The following is a 13350-nucleotide window of genomic DNA, read 5'->3' on the forward strand; positions in this document are numbered from 1 at the left end:
TGGAATCTTTATATCTCTCTTCACATAACTTATCTGGGAAAATTCCTTGGGGATTTGATCCTTGGACTATTTGAAATTCTTAAACTTGATAATTAGAGATATTGCTATCAAAAGTTGACTAGGTAGTTTTTAATTCAAACTCGTTAACCTATGTTTCATGAGTAGTAATAGTAATTTTGTATTGTTCCCAACTTTTTTCATTACCATAACCTTCATAAGTACCCAACAAAGCTTTTCATTCATTTCCAATATATCCACCGAGAATCCCACCTTGGCTAGATGGAAACATGTTACTAAGAGGGGATAGTGTTCTTTTTTTGATGTGTTGTGAAGGTAAATTAGAATTCTCTTCAAATGTGTAGAATATGTATGAATCTTCCCTTTGATTTTTTTAAAAATCCTAAATTAGGCCTTAAAACTACATTAAACATGTATATATGTGAATAACTAAACTTAACAAAATATGTATATGTTAATGATTTTTGTCTCAAATGTTTTTGTCATTCAGATCATGTATATATGTACCTAAATTTAATTCTTTTTTTGGGGTGAAAGATAAAATATGTGTCTATTAATGATTTTTATATGTTGTTATTGTACAACAACACCTCATCTCAATTTTTTTCACCACACCAATAGAGAACTTAGGTTTATGGCAATTTATTGTAGACAAAATATCATAGACAAGTAAATTTAACATAAGACATTTCAAATGTTTTGGCTCAATAATTTGTACATTCTTTTTTATTTGTTTGATCTTAACCTATCAATCACATTCGTGCATGATATGATCAATCCAAAGAATTAAAAAAAATGTCACGATCTTAAGACCTTTCCATTAAATTTGCCACGTATTTTTTTTGACTCTTTAGCCATTTGATTGAGGTTTGTTAAATATCTTAATATATGTAGGCTGCAATTTGTGGAAAGTTATTTGGAATAACATGAAAAATAATCAAACAGTCAGTGGTTCCATTAATATTTACTTGGAAATTATCAACATAGTCACCCACCTTAGAACTAAGAGGCTGCCCAGAAAACTCAATACATAAAACACTTGAAACAAATGCATAAACATAAATAGTTTTTGATACTTCAAATTACTAATACACCAATTATCTATGCTTTATTTTTAAACTTGAAATTTAACATATACTTCACTTGTATTGAATTTTGGACTTTATAGCCATCTCTTTTCCAAGCTGCACTCATCTCCTTGTGTACTTCCCTCATTGGTTTTTTTAACTAAGTTCAAGAAGAACCTTTTACTTTTTTATCGAATTCAAGAAGGTCATCTCTAATTTGGAATGATTACTTAATATGAATAACTTGTGAGATTGTCAATGTATCTTCATGATATAATATTGTCTACTTTAACATGTTAAAATTGCACACATGTTATCTAGAGTACCTAGGGTCTTAAATGAGGCTCCACCTTGGGTTATTTAAAAGTGAAGCACACATTTTTTTAATCTGATGTGTTAGCTCCGAAGAGACCTAAATATAATTTTTTAGTGTGCTATGTGAAGAAACTAGGAACATAACTTAAAACATGATTTCCATAGAGCTTGATTTGGTTTGTAGATAAAGTGGTGGTGGCCTTCTAAGATATATCTTCCACAATTCAATGTTGTCTTCAAAAATATGATATTGCCTAGAAGGGTAGATGATATCATAATGAAATATTAAAATTGGTGGCATCTTGGATTCCTCTTGGAAAACTGAATGAATGAATATAAGGCAGTCAATTTTGGCGCCATAAGAGAACCATTGTATTGAGGCTCACTCTAGGCTCTTCTGAACGTTGTCTCAATCAAAATATCAACAAAAATTGATAGATTAAATTGATGATAATTCATATACCTAAAAATTAACCCAAAGATGCCATTCCTTCAGAGTTATCCACCTTAGGGTTAAAAGGTGAGGATGAAGGTTGTGGGTTCATGGGTGACAATAGTTTACTTTGGAGGTTTTGGCTTTTTTTTAATGAACAAAGGAGTCTGGTCTATTTAAAAGAATAAAACATTTTGAATGTCTAGCTGATATTGATGTTCAAATGCAAAATCAAAACAAATGGAAGCTATAAATAGTTAGTGGGATAGTTTTGGGTGTGGTGGAGATTGTTTTAGCCTACCATAGCCCATATGAATATGTACGAAAATGGGAAGTTTAGGGGATTAAGGTCATATCCCAGTGTCAAGAAGTAGTTATCTCCTCATCTTGACATGGCACCTTGTAACTCATGTCACCTTTATTCTGTAGTGAGAATACCTACAACCATATGTGTTTTAGCATGAGTAGGTGGAGCATAATATTTTTATTCCTAGGAGGTTTCTATAAGACAAATATTGACACTTGAAGAAATTCAAGCATGACCACTAATCTAAAATGTGAAAACTATAGAAGGCCCATGCCTCTCCTCATTTTGTAAGAAGAAAGTAAAGAAATTTTGATGTTATTTTGGGAAGATGAATACATATTTGTGATTAATTTGGTGAAAGCTCTATCTAGGCATAAGAATAGCCTTAGCCAGTGAACACGATAAAAAATATGAAATGGATTACTTCCTCCAATTACCAATTATTTAAAATACTCTCAATATTTATAAGACTCATGGAATGCTCAATGCCTCTCAATGAATACCTCCTTACCATCCACATATGGAAAAAGCCTACTATCTTTACTCCATTGTTAGAACCCTCATATTTTCCGAGTTTGATCTGTTATTTACCATATGGCCAACATTTTCCTTTAATGATCTTATTGTTGATTCAACCTTGATTCTATTATCACACTTTTTTTGATTTCTTATATGTCGGAGGGAGATAATTTTGACCTAATAATCTATTAATATATAGATGAAAAAATCCAAAAACTAACCATAGTATTCAAATTTGACAAATACATACAAAAATAAACATGATAAAAGCCCTCAACCATTATTTATACTGGAAGTCTCAAACTAAGCATCATTCCAAAATATTAACAAACCGAGATATAGAATTTCTTAAGAAAATCCATATAATGCAACTAAAGTCAATCAACTATTGCTAATTTTAGTAATATTGATTTCCTTCAGGTGGTTGCTTCTAAATCCACCCACCCAAAAAATGTATTATATTAATCCTATTTCTCATTAGACTCTCATGCAAGGAAAATCCATAAAAAATACCACCTTAAAGACTTGGCAACTACCAAACCCTCAACAAAAAAACCAACTAGAATCTACCTAGATTTTTAATCTACTCTACAACTTTGCCAACAAAACAAGAAAAAATGTTCAATCTGTAGGCACATTTGAGGAACCAACATTGAACAATCAAGATAATTCAAGCTAGTCTTCTAGCCTAAATAATTAAGGTTGTAGAATACAAGCATCAATTGGAAGCATTAAAAGAAGGGATATTGGCAGCTAGATAGATTTTGAATCTCTCAAAAGATAAAAAGAAGACTAATAAAGAGTATTTTCTTGATGTCATATTGACTAGAGACAAAAAGATAGGAGATAGGAGTCCATTTTAGAGGAATTATTGGTTAAAGAACAAGAAACATATATGCTCCACAAATGCCTTGAAAGTAAAGAAGTTAATCTAGTAAAATTAAAGAAGGAAAGTGAGATACTTGATGAAGAGAAGAGTGTTATTGTTGATTCCATTAGAGTGTAGGATGGAAAGTATATGAATATGAATGAAAAATACCATTTTAAAAAATATTCTATTTGAATTGAAAATTGATATAAGAAACTGTAAATACTGACTACAAACTACTATAGATTGCCAAAAGAAATGTTTAGGAGCAAGGTACAAGATTGTAATTTTCTACTTAAACTACATATAGGTGAAAAGAACTATAACTTTCACACTATTGAAAATTTAAAATAGAAACTTGAGATAGAAAAATATAATCATCACACAAATGGCCTTTGACAACCTATCCTCTATTATTTCTAACAAGTTCTACAATAACTAGCCTCCATGGTGATCTCCCCTAACAAAAATCAAACTATTGACATTTAAGAACTTCAAATAAAGAGTGGAAGAAATTATACTCATTTTTTGTTCATGGAATGATTGAAATGCCTCTAATGATTGTTGTAACTCTTCTCTTCTCTATGGAAACTTACTACAAATTTTTCCTCAGACCTTACTACAACCCTCATGGAAACTTGATTAGGCCCATTATTACCAACAGATAATCTAACAAGAATTTGGACATCACCAATGAATCTACTAGCCAATAGATAAGTATGTGACCTTGAATTGCTTTGCACCACATCAGTTCCCTCACATGGTTGCATTCCAAGAAGCACAAATACAACTTTTACAACTTCTACTAAACTTTTCCTCACACCAAGATAATAGTCATCCACATGTTCATTGTTTGCCCCTAATGATTCCCATACATTTTTGAAATTGGAACCCCTGAACTTCAACCTGTAATCTACTGGATTCACCTCCAAGTCTTCTAGTTAGTATTCATCTTCAACTCCCTCTTCTTCTACATCTCTAATGGATGAATCAACCTCTTTCATTATAATTTTCAACAAGTCTGCAAAACATTCTAGCAGGATGAGATCCTTCTTTTATTCTAAAAGCCACAAAGACATGCTTGGGTGAATCATATGGTAATGACCTTAGGGGTTTGGATACTACCTCTATAAAGTCACCAAGATCAGATGGATCCACTTCTACACATACATTTTCCAATATTTGTCCCAGTATAGTGTTTGTCTAGTTGTATTGAAATACCAAATGATTAGAATAAATATGCTTAACAAATTCACTTAATACTCTATCTATGTTTTAGTGAGTTCTATAAGTGCTGAAGACTTGAAAATTCTACCAAAGGCTACAAACTTTGGAATGGAAGCCAGTAGGCTTTCATATGTTTGTGTAACATATATAACAGCAATAGATCCATCATTTTTTACTACTTTTTTTTGTACTAGAATCCTTCTTCTCTTCCAATGGCTATGATTTGACCTCCTTTGGAATAGAAGCCAAGGTAAAAGGTTCTTGACTAGCTTCATATGCATGTAAACTTGCTTCAAGATTAACTAGTGGGAAGTCTACGATACCAAAAATGAAATCTTTAACATCCTTTCCACTCTTATCTGATGATCATGAAAGAAACATCTCCACCAAGAGCATTTAGGCAGAGGGTTTCTCAAATCCAAACCTCATTGTCATTGTCGAAGAGGTATCAACACAATAGTACAAATATGTGAGGCTTTAAAGAATCAACCAATGCACTAAAGTTTGCTAATGCACTCACAACACTTGCACTAATTGTTGGGTTTTCAAGAATAATTCTATTGTATATATAACAAATATACTTGCTAGGGTCTATAGTCTTTGGTCCTTTGTGACCAAGAAAATAAAGAATATGTTTTGAAAGATAAGGTGAATTTACTATCTTCAATAAATTCACAAAGATGAGACAAGCCACTTTCCTTTACTTCTAGAATATCCCTTATAAGAATAGAATATAATCTATGAAATATTTCTTATACTCAACCCTTTTTCTTGGAGTATATTACTCAAAAAAATTTATTAACGTGTGGTATTTTTGTGGGAATTTCAAGCACAAAGATGCAATAGCTTCCACAACAACAATCTTGAACTCATCTGCTATATCACATATGAAATTTGTAATTTTTTTCATCAACTGATCCACACTTTATTCATTTCCTATTTTTAATAGTGTAGTAATATATAGAGTGGCTTTGCACCAGTTTTGGTCTAATATTAGACTCTCCATATATATTTTGTACTCTGTATTTGCCAACGGATGTGTCATTACCACCTTATTTAAAGTACAAATAGTTGAAAACTAGAGAATTATCTTTGATGAGCTTAAAAGTAGTTGTAAAATAGTAATAGCTGGCATCAACTCTCGACTTATCACCCCATTCAATTCTATTATATACCTTGCAACTTCAAATATGTGCATTTCTACTTTGTGGTGCAAGCATCCTTAAAAAAAATCATAGAATGAATGTTTACTTGTTTTTGAATATACATTTGGTTCTTATATAACCTAGTAGGTGTAATAGATCAAGAGGCATTGAACTAAAGGTGAGTGAATTGTTCCTCTTGTTAGACTAGTCACAAGCTTTCTTATAGCTGAGTAGCCATTTTGTTGAATGAAGCAAGGCTAGTGCATGAAATTTTACAAGAGCAATGTTGGACTGAATTACTTCTTGTACCTTGTTACTCCAATGCTTGACAATATATGGATTGGTGTGATGTAAATGAATTGCACTAACAAGACCAGTATTGGCAACAACATGATTTTTATCAACAATGACTTGTTTTAGATATCTCTTAATTTGACCCAACAAAGTATCATCAACGATTTTGTACAAAACTCATTTTGCATTTACCCAGTACTATTTTTTTTTGCTATTGATGTCTTTCATTAATGAACTTGTAACAATAATAACCTTGTTAGTAGAAGTAGAAAGCTTCGTGATGATCAAATAAACCATTCTACTCAAACTAGTATCCTTTGATTGGAAAAGCTTGGTGACATCAAAGAATACATTAGTAGCTTCAACCTTTGTAAAGGACTCTCACTATTTGATCAAATACAAAATCTTGGTAGTGATACGTGAACAATGTATGGCATCTAATTGAGGATTATTGAAAATATTAGATTCCTATAGGATATCTCCCTTTTCAATGCCAAGAAAGGGAGAGTAATCAACTTCTGCAACCTCTATCATTATTTTTATTAATAAGGGGTTGAGTGAGTGCCATGTTTTTTTTCCACCTGTTAATAATAGCAGATCAAATCTACTCCTTGCTTTTCTTTATTATCTTCTCTCTAGATTTCAAATGGGAACCATCCCTCATAAAAGTAAAGAGTCAGCTTCACAATAGACCTTCAAATATTCCGTGCATTTGTTGAAGAATTGCAGCTATAATAGACTAAGCCAATAGGAAAAGGAATTAGATCCACCCTCTTATTTTTGCACTTTTTATTTGCTTGATCAATCTACCTACAAACCTCTATGAGTACCAACTTATCTTCAATCAAGCAAGGAAAGATGAGTGGATGAACATTCTTGAAAAGTTCCAATTCAAACATAAGTGAAGTGAGGAAACTAGATAAAATAACTTCCATATTTATGGATGAGATTAGTTGCTTCAAGATATTTGTAGCCCAATGTCCCCTTGTAATTCCCTACTATAAGTATCATGAAAACATCATTTACATAAATATGTTTTAATTGCAACTGGGTACAATAGCTTGTTATTTAAGTTGTTTCATTATATCCCCCTTGAGGATTAAGTCTGAGTCATTCCTTCATGTTTGCGATCGCATGCATGATGTATGAGGACATGTGAAATCTTTGATTAAGCTCAAATTGAGTCAAGTGGTTATGAAGGCTCTTGCTGATAACTTCTCTCCAATCAATGACTTGTTTGCTAGTGGTAATTGTGTTGATGTACAAGAACATTTAACTCTAAAAAATACTTGGCACTTTCATTATCAATCAACCTATTAAGGAGAACTACAACATCTGACATATCCTTAATGAGTTGTTTCCTGCAAAGTATCTTTGTCAATTACAGTTGGTCATTATTTGGTGTATCTAACCAACTCTTGGCTATGGTGTTTAGGCACTTCTTTTTGTTTTGATCGAAATAGGTTTCTGCATTTTCATTAAAGATGCTTGTAAATTCATCATTGATTGGCTACTTGAATGAGATAGAAATGGAAATAGGATTAATCCTCACCACAACATTGCCTCTTGGCATGTTGACTTCTCCAGTACCCAGATTATATGCTTTCATGAATTCCAAAACCAATTTTAGGTATTAAACTACCAATGGATGACATATCATGTTTGTTAATCCACTTTCTAGTGTTCGTTGAGCCAATGGTGTTCTATCTTTCTTACTCATCACTTTCAAAAAATATGCAATATCCAGGTGTCCCAACTTTGCATCTGCTATTTTTGGAATTGTGCATTTAAGAATTGAAATGTCCTCGAGGATTTAACTTCATGAATTTGACTTTTTATCACCTATTTGGGGGATAAATTTAGGAAATAATAGGAGCTAAAAATTACCACAACATGAAAATTTGAATTTGTTTATTTTGATGTATCATTGCCTCAAATTGGTGTTAGCATAAAGCATTCATTTGTGATTCATCATTCTTTATACACTATTATGCCAAGTAAATTATAATCCTCCTTCACTATTCTTTGATGAATGTTCATAAGACATTTCTAGGTCTTCACCTTTTTACTCATCACACATACACTCCCATTATATCATGTATTCTGAATCCGCTTGAAAATGTTCAATGGAGCAAATTGCTAAACACTTCACATTCATTATCTTTTCCTTATGAACTTCATTGGATTTAGTTAATTGCATGAGAATTTAATTATTCCAGCCCCATGTTCCTCTCTTTCTATAGATTGATCTAACTAACAATAAATTTACTTCACATATGTGCTTAATATTTCTCTATGATGCTCAAACAATTCATTCATGTGTAATGTTTATGATCCTCATGTATCATTTTCTTCAAATGTGTCTTTATAGTTTACATGTATTACATCCCAAATTTTGACCTAATTTGAAATATAGTCGTTGAGGTTCACATGAAGTCAGTTGACAGTTAAATTGGTTATAATCTTGTGAAATGATAAGATGGTTAGTCATTATAATTTCATGTGAAGATAACACGTTAGTTGATATCATGAATTCATGGAATTGAAAAGGTAGTTAGCCATTATGATTATTTATAACTTGTCATGATTTAATTTCAGAGAATTTCCTTGTAGGAAACACGTTGAAGGGGTGGAAGCATTGTCAGAAAAGAATTAGGCACAGGAGCATCACCATCACTAGGTAGATGGGTTGAGGACCTAGCGACTTGAAACAAGATACATCCATGGGACCCGTATGAGCTATTTAAATAAATAATTTGAGAAACATAAATAATTGGGTTAAAATATAAAATGTACCTCAAAGGATTTAATATGATTTTTCACCTTATTATTATAATAGATATATCTATATATGTACATATAGATATAAAAATGAGATGGCACCATTATACTATAATAATTTAATAAAGTGATGTCACCCCATTAATATTTACATGTACATATATAAATATAAGATTATAATAATATTGGAATTATTATAATATTCAAATTATAATCTTCCGACTCTATTCTTTTCTTTTTAATATTCTTTTTTTTTAAGTGATTAGCACTTGGCATTATAAATTGATTAAATACTTGGTATTTGAATTAAAACATTTGTAATTTGAATCGGCTATAATCTTTTATAACCAACGGAAGCCAAGAAGGCATGACCTTCCCTTAACTTAATTCATGTATGAAGTTTGGCATTTTTATTATTTATGCTCGATGGCCTTAACGTTGAGTCTCTTACCTTGAATGTATTCTGCACATCTCAACCATCTTCAGACTACTTCATTCCTTTGTTATCATTCTATCATTAGCTTTATAATATCTACTGTGTTCCTTGTCCCACTAATATCTTTTACTTTTTAGCCCACAAAGTCCCATGAGTCAAAGTTCACTATATTGACTTTTAGTTTGTGCTCCCAACTGTCATAGAAATTATGTTGTGAGGATTCAAACCTTAGAGAAGTCTGCATTGAAACATCTACAACAAAAGAGGAATATTTTCCAATTCAAATTTGCAGGGGATTCAAGCATATTCTAAGTTTATATCACTACCTTGCAATTGTCGTATCCAGCTTTGATCAAATTTGTTTTCAACTAAGTCGTGCAAGAGTTCCAACTAGAAGACATGAGTGAGACCTAATTGATTCAGTGGTATCTGAAGCCCTAATTGATATAGTGGTATCTGATGCCCTAAATGATCTAGTGGTAATTGAAGCCCTAAGTGATACAGTGGTATCTGAAGCCGTAAATGATCCAATGGTAATTGAGGTCATAATTGATACAGTGGTATGTGATGCCCTAATTTAATATAGTGGTATTTAATAGTAATGGACATTTTATTTTGATATAGCGGTTTTGGATGGTCGTTGTTATATGATATTGTTATAGTGGTATTTGTGGACTAACCTGAGTGGTTGCAAAAGCATCCCTAGTTTGATTTCGATTTCAAATTCCATGGTATGTGGATTTCAATTTCTATAGTAAATTCATTTGAGGGTGTATTAAGTTCTTAGTTAAGAAATTTTGTCTAACTGATTTTAACCATAAATCTTATTCACATGAACATGACTGATATAACTATCTTCCTATGAAAATGAAGCAATAACTGTATTTCTTTGAGTATGATAGTTGTTAATTAAGACCTAGGAAAACTAGTTGTTACAACATGCATGTTAAACTTATGATAAGACCTTTTTGGTCTTGTCATCTGGATTTCAAGAGACACCTATACCCAATTCCTCACTACCATGTTTTCATCTTTTGTTAAACTCTTTGAGTGAGTGTTTGGTCAAATGCTCTTATGAGTGTGCTAATCATTGGATGACATGCACGGGCTCCGCATAATTTTTAATAGTTCCATTACCGATTATAACTTGATGTTTTCATCAAACATAGAGTGGTTTTCTTTATTTCCACCTAATTAGAATGTTGCAAGCTTCCAATGTGATTTAGATATGTATTAGTGTTTGACATTTAGTTAAACAATTGTCATGCCAAGCCTGTAGTGATCATTCACACTTTATTTGTTAATAACATGCTAGTTTGGAGGATTCAACAACATAGAGTTCATATATTTATCATGGAGGTAATGACATGATTAAGTTGGTGCCCCCAATATTCTTACAACCTTTATAAGATCATATGCAAGATGTGTTAAACTCAATCATATCTTTGTAGCAACACATGTATGGAAATAAAAATAATTGTAACTAATAAAATCTTTAGTAACTTATTTGGTGCTTATTTTATTTAGCATTCAATAACTCATATTACATAGCAGATGTTGATGCAAGCGCATTGTATGTATTGATGAAGTTGGGGCAACACGGATCAAAATAAGGTGGAATAACTATGCCTACTAAACCCACTTAGACTATCGGTAGTATGTTGTGGATGGGAGAAATTATATCTGCATTTAGTCAAATAGTTCACATGCCTTGTTTTCTGACACTTCATATCAATGATTTTTTTTTTTTTAAATTATTTGTTAAATGATTATGGTACATACAATGAGCATAATATTGGTTCTAGGGTTTTAGGAGCCCAATCAAAACTTGTGTTGGTGTTGTTGTGTTGCCACAATGGTCACCTTTTGCTTGGTGATCTGTAGCACTGGCCTTTTGTTTGGTTGTTGTCCTTTGGCTAGGCTTTAATTGCTTATTTTCAGCCTTTTGTATTATTTTAACTTGGGTTTTAGGATCCCTGTAAAACCTATTTATCTAACCAAAAACATACTATTGCTTCTACAAGGTAGAGTTCTTGAAGTGATCTACACTATGTCTTCATGTTCATGTTGAACATTCACAACTCATTCCTCATGTGTGTCCCCATATATGTTATAACTGATGATATTTTTAACCAAGAAGTTTAACCATATCAAATGCATTAACCAAATTTACATCCTCATTGTTTGATACATATGGTAAAATATGGGTGAGTGCTTATCTTCGTTATGTTAAACTCCAGCCCATACTAGATCTTTACCAACCCTTCATTTGAATTAACATGTTTGAATGGTATGAACACCATTAAATTCAACTAGAAAACATAAAAAACATGTTCTCTACTTGCACTTACACTTTGAAACATTTGGTAGAGCACCTTTGATTTTGGTGATAGATATCGATGCTTGAGAAGCTCTTCATACTGCTTGTTTAACCTATCACAACTCATAGATTGTAGTAGCTTTGAATTATCACATTATATTATCAAGAAATCTCTCATATTTTAATAATTATCCATTCTTTTAACTCTCATGGCTTCTTCCATTATCTGTTTTTTGAGTATTTGAATTGTTCATTTGAAGTTAAAAATTTTAAAACTCAATTAGAGCTGTGAGAGAGAACTTAACAACACTTCATGTTTTGTGATATTGCTATCAAGATTTAACTGTGTAATTTTGAGTCAAACTCATTGACCCATGTTTCATAAGTAGTGATTCAACATGAATCCATCTCTCATGAAAATAAATGGAACACTTAGCACTCATTAGCTATAGGTGATGCTCACAGGGGTGAAGTGTCGAGACTTCCTAGGAGGTCACCCTTCTAGTACTACTCTAGCCTGAGTGTGCTTAACTACAAAGGTTCCTCCATGGTTAAACCCAAAGCTTGAAATCCCATTTTCAAAACCTTCACCAAGTGTTGTGCCTTATGAACCATTCATTAGAAAGCCCCTTAAGCCCATCAATTGATAAGTAGGAGATAATTTCCACAGGAAGTCAAATTGTGATATTGCTATCCGGATTTAACTATGTGTTTTTGAGTCAAACTCATTGACCCATGTTTCATAAGAAGTGATTCAAAATGAATCCATCTCTCATAAGAATAAATGGAACACTTAGCACTCATTAGATCTAGGTGATGCTCACAGGGGTGAAGCACCAAGATTTATCGAGAGGTTACCCATCCCAGTACTACTCCAGCCTGAGCGTGTTTAACTAAAAAGTTTCCTCCATGACTAAACCCAAAGCTTGCAACCCCATTTTCAAAACCTTCACCAAGTGTTGTGCCTTATGAACCATTCATAAGAAAGCCCCTTAAGCTCATCAATGAGTTCTAAGTGTTCCATTTATTCTCATGGAAGATGGATTCATGTTGAGTCACTACTTATGAAACATGGGTCAATGAGTTTGACTCAAAATCACACAGTTAAATCCTGATAGTAATATCACAATTTGACTTACTATGGAAATTATCTCCTACTTATCAATTGATGAACTCAAGGGGCTTTCTAATGAATGGTTCATAAGGCACAACACTTCGTGAAGGTTTTGCAAATGGGGTTGCGAGCTTTGGGTTTAACCATGGAGAAAACTCTATAGTTAAGTGTGCTCAGGATGGAGTAGTACTGGGATGGGTGACCTCCTGGGAAGTCCCAGTGCTTCACCCCTATGAGCATCACCTAGATTTATTCTCATGAGAGATGAATTTATGTTGAATCACTACTTATGAAACATGGATCAAATGAGTTTGACTCAAAATCACACAATTAAATCTTGATAGCAATACCACAATTTAACTTACTGTGGAAATTATCTCCTACTTATCAATTGATGAGCTTAAGGGGATTTCTAATGAATGGTTCATAAGGCACAACACTTGATGAAGGTTTTGAAAATGGGGTTGCAAGCTTTGGGTTTAACCATGGAGGAAACTATGTAGTTA

The 13350-nt window shown here is 32.5% G+C and overlaps 1 pseudogene; it reads right to left on the reverse strand.

Moving 5' to 3' along the window:
- Window positions 1–4081: 4081 nt before the first annotated feature.
- LOC149563022 (coatomer subunit gamma-2 pseudogene) lies at window positions 4082–6490 on the reverse strand (annotated as a pseudogene).
- Window positions 6491–13350: the final 6860 nt, after the last annotated feature.

This window comes from Cupressus sempervirens, chromosome 4 (assembly GCF_028749045.1).
Source record: "Cupressus sempervirens isolate cs-2001-9-10 chromosome 4, ASM2874904v1, whole genome shotgun sequence".
NCBI lineage: Eukaryota > Viridiplantae > Streptophyta > Pinopsida > Cupressales > Cupressaceae > Cupressus > Cupressus sempervirens.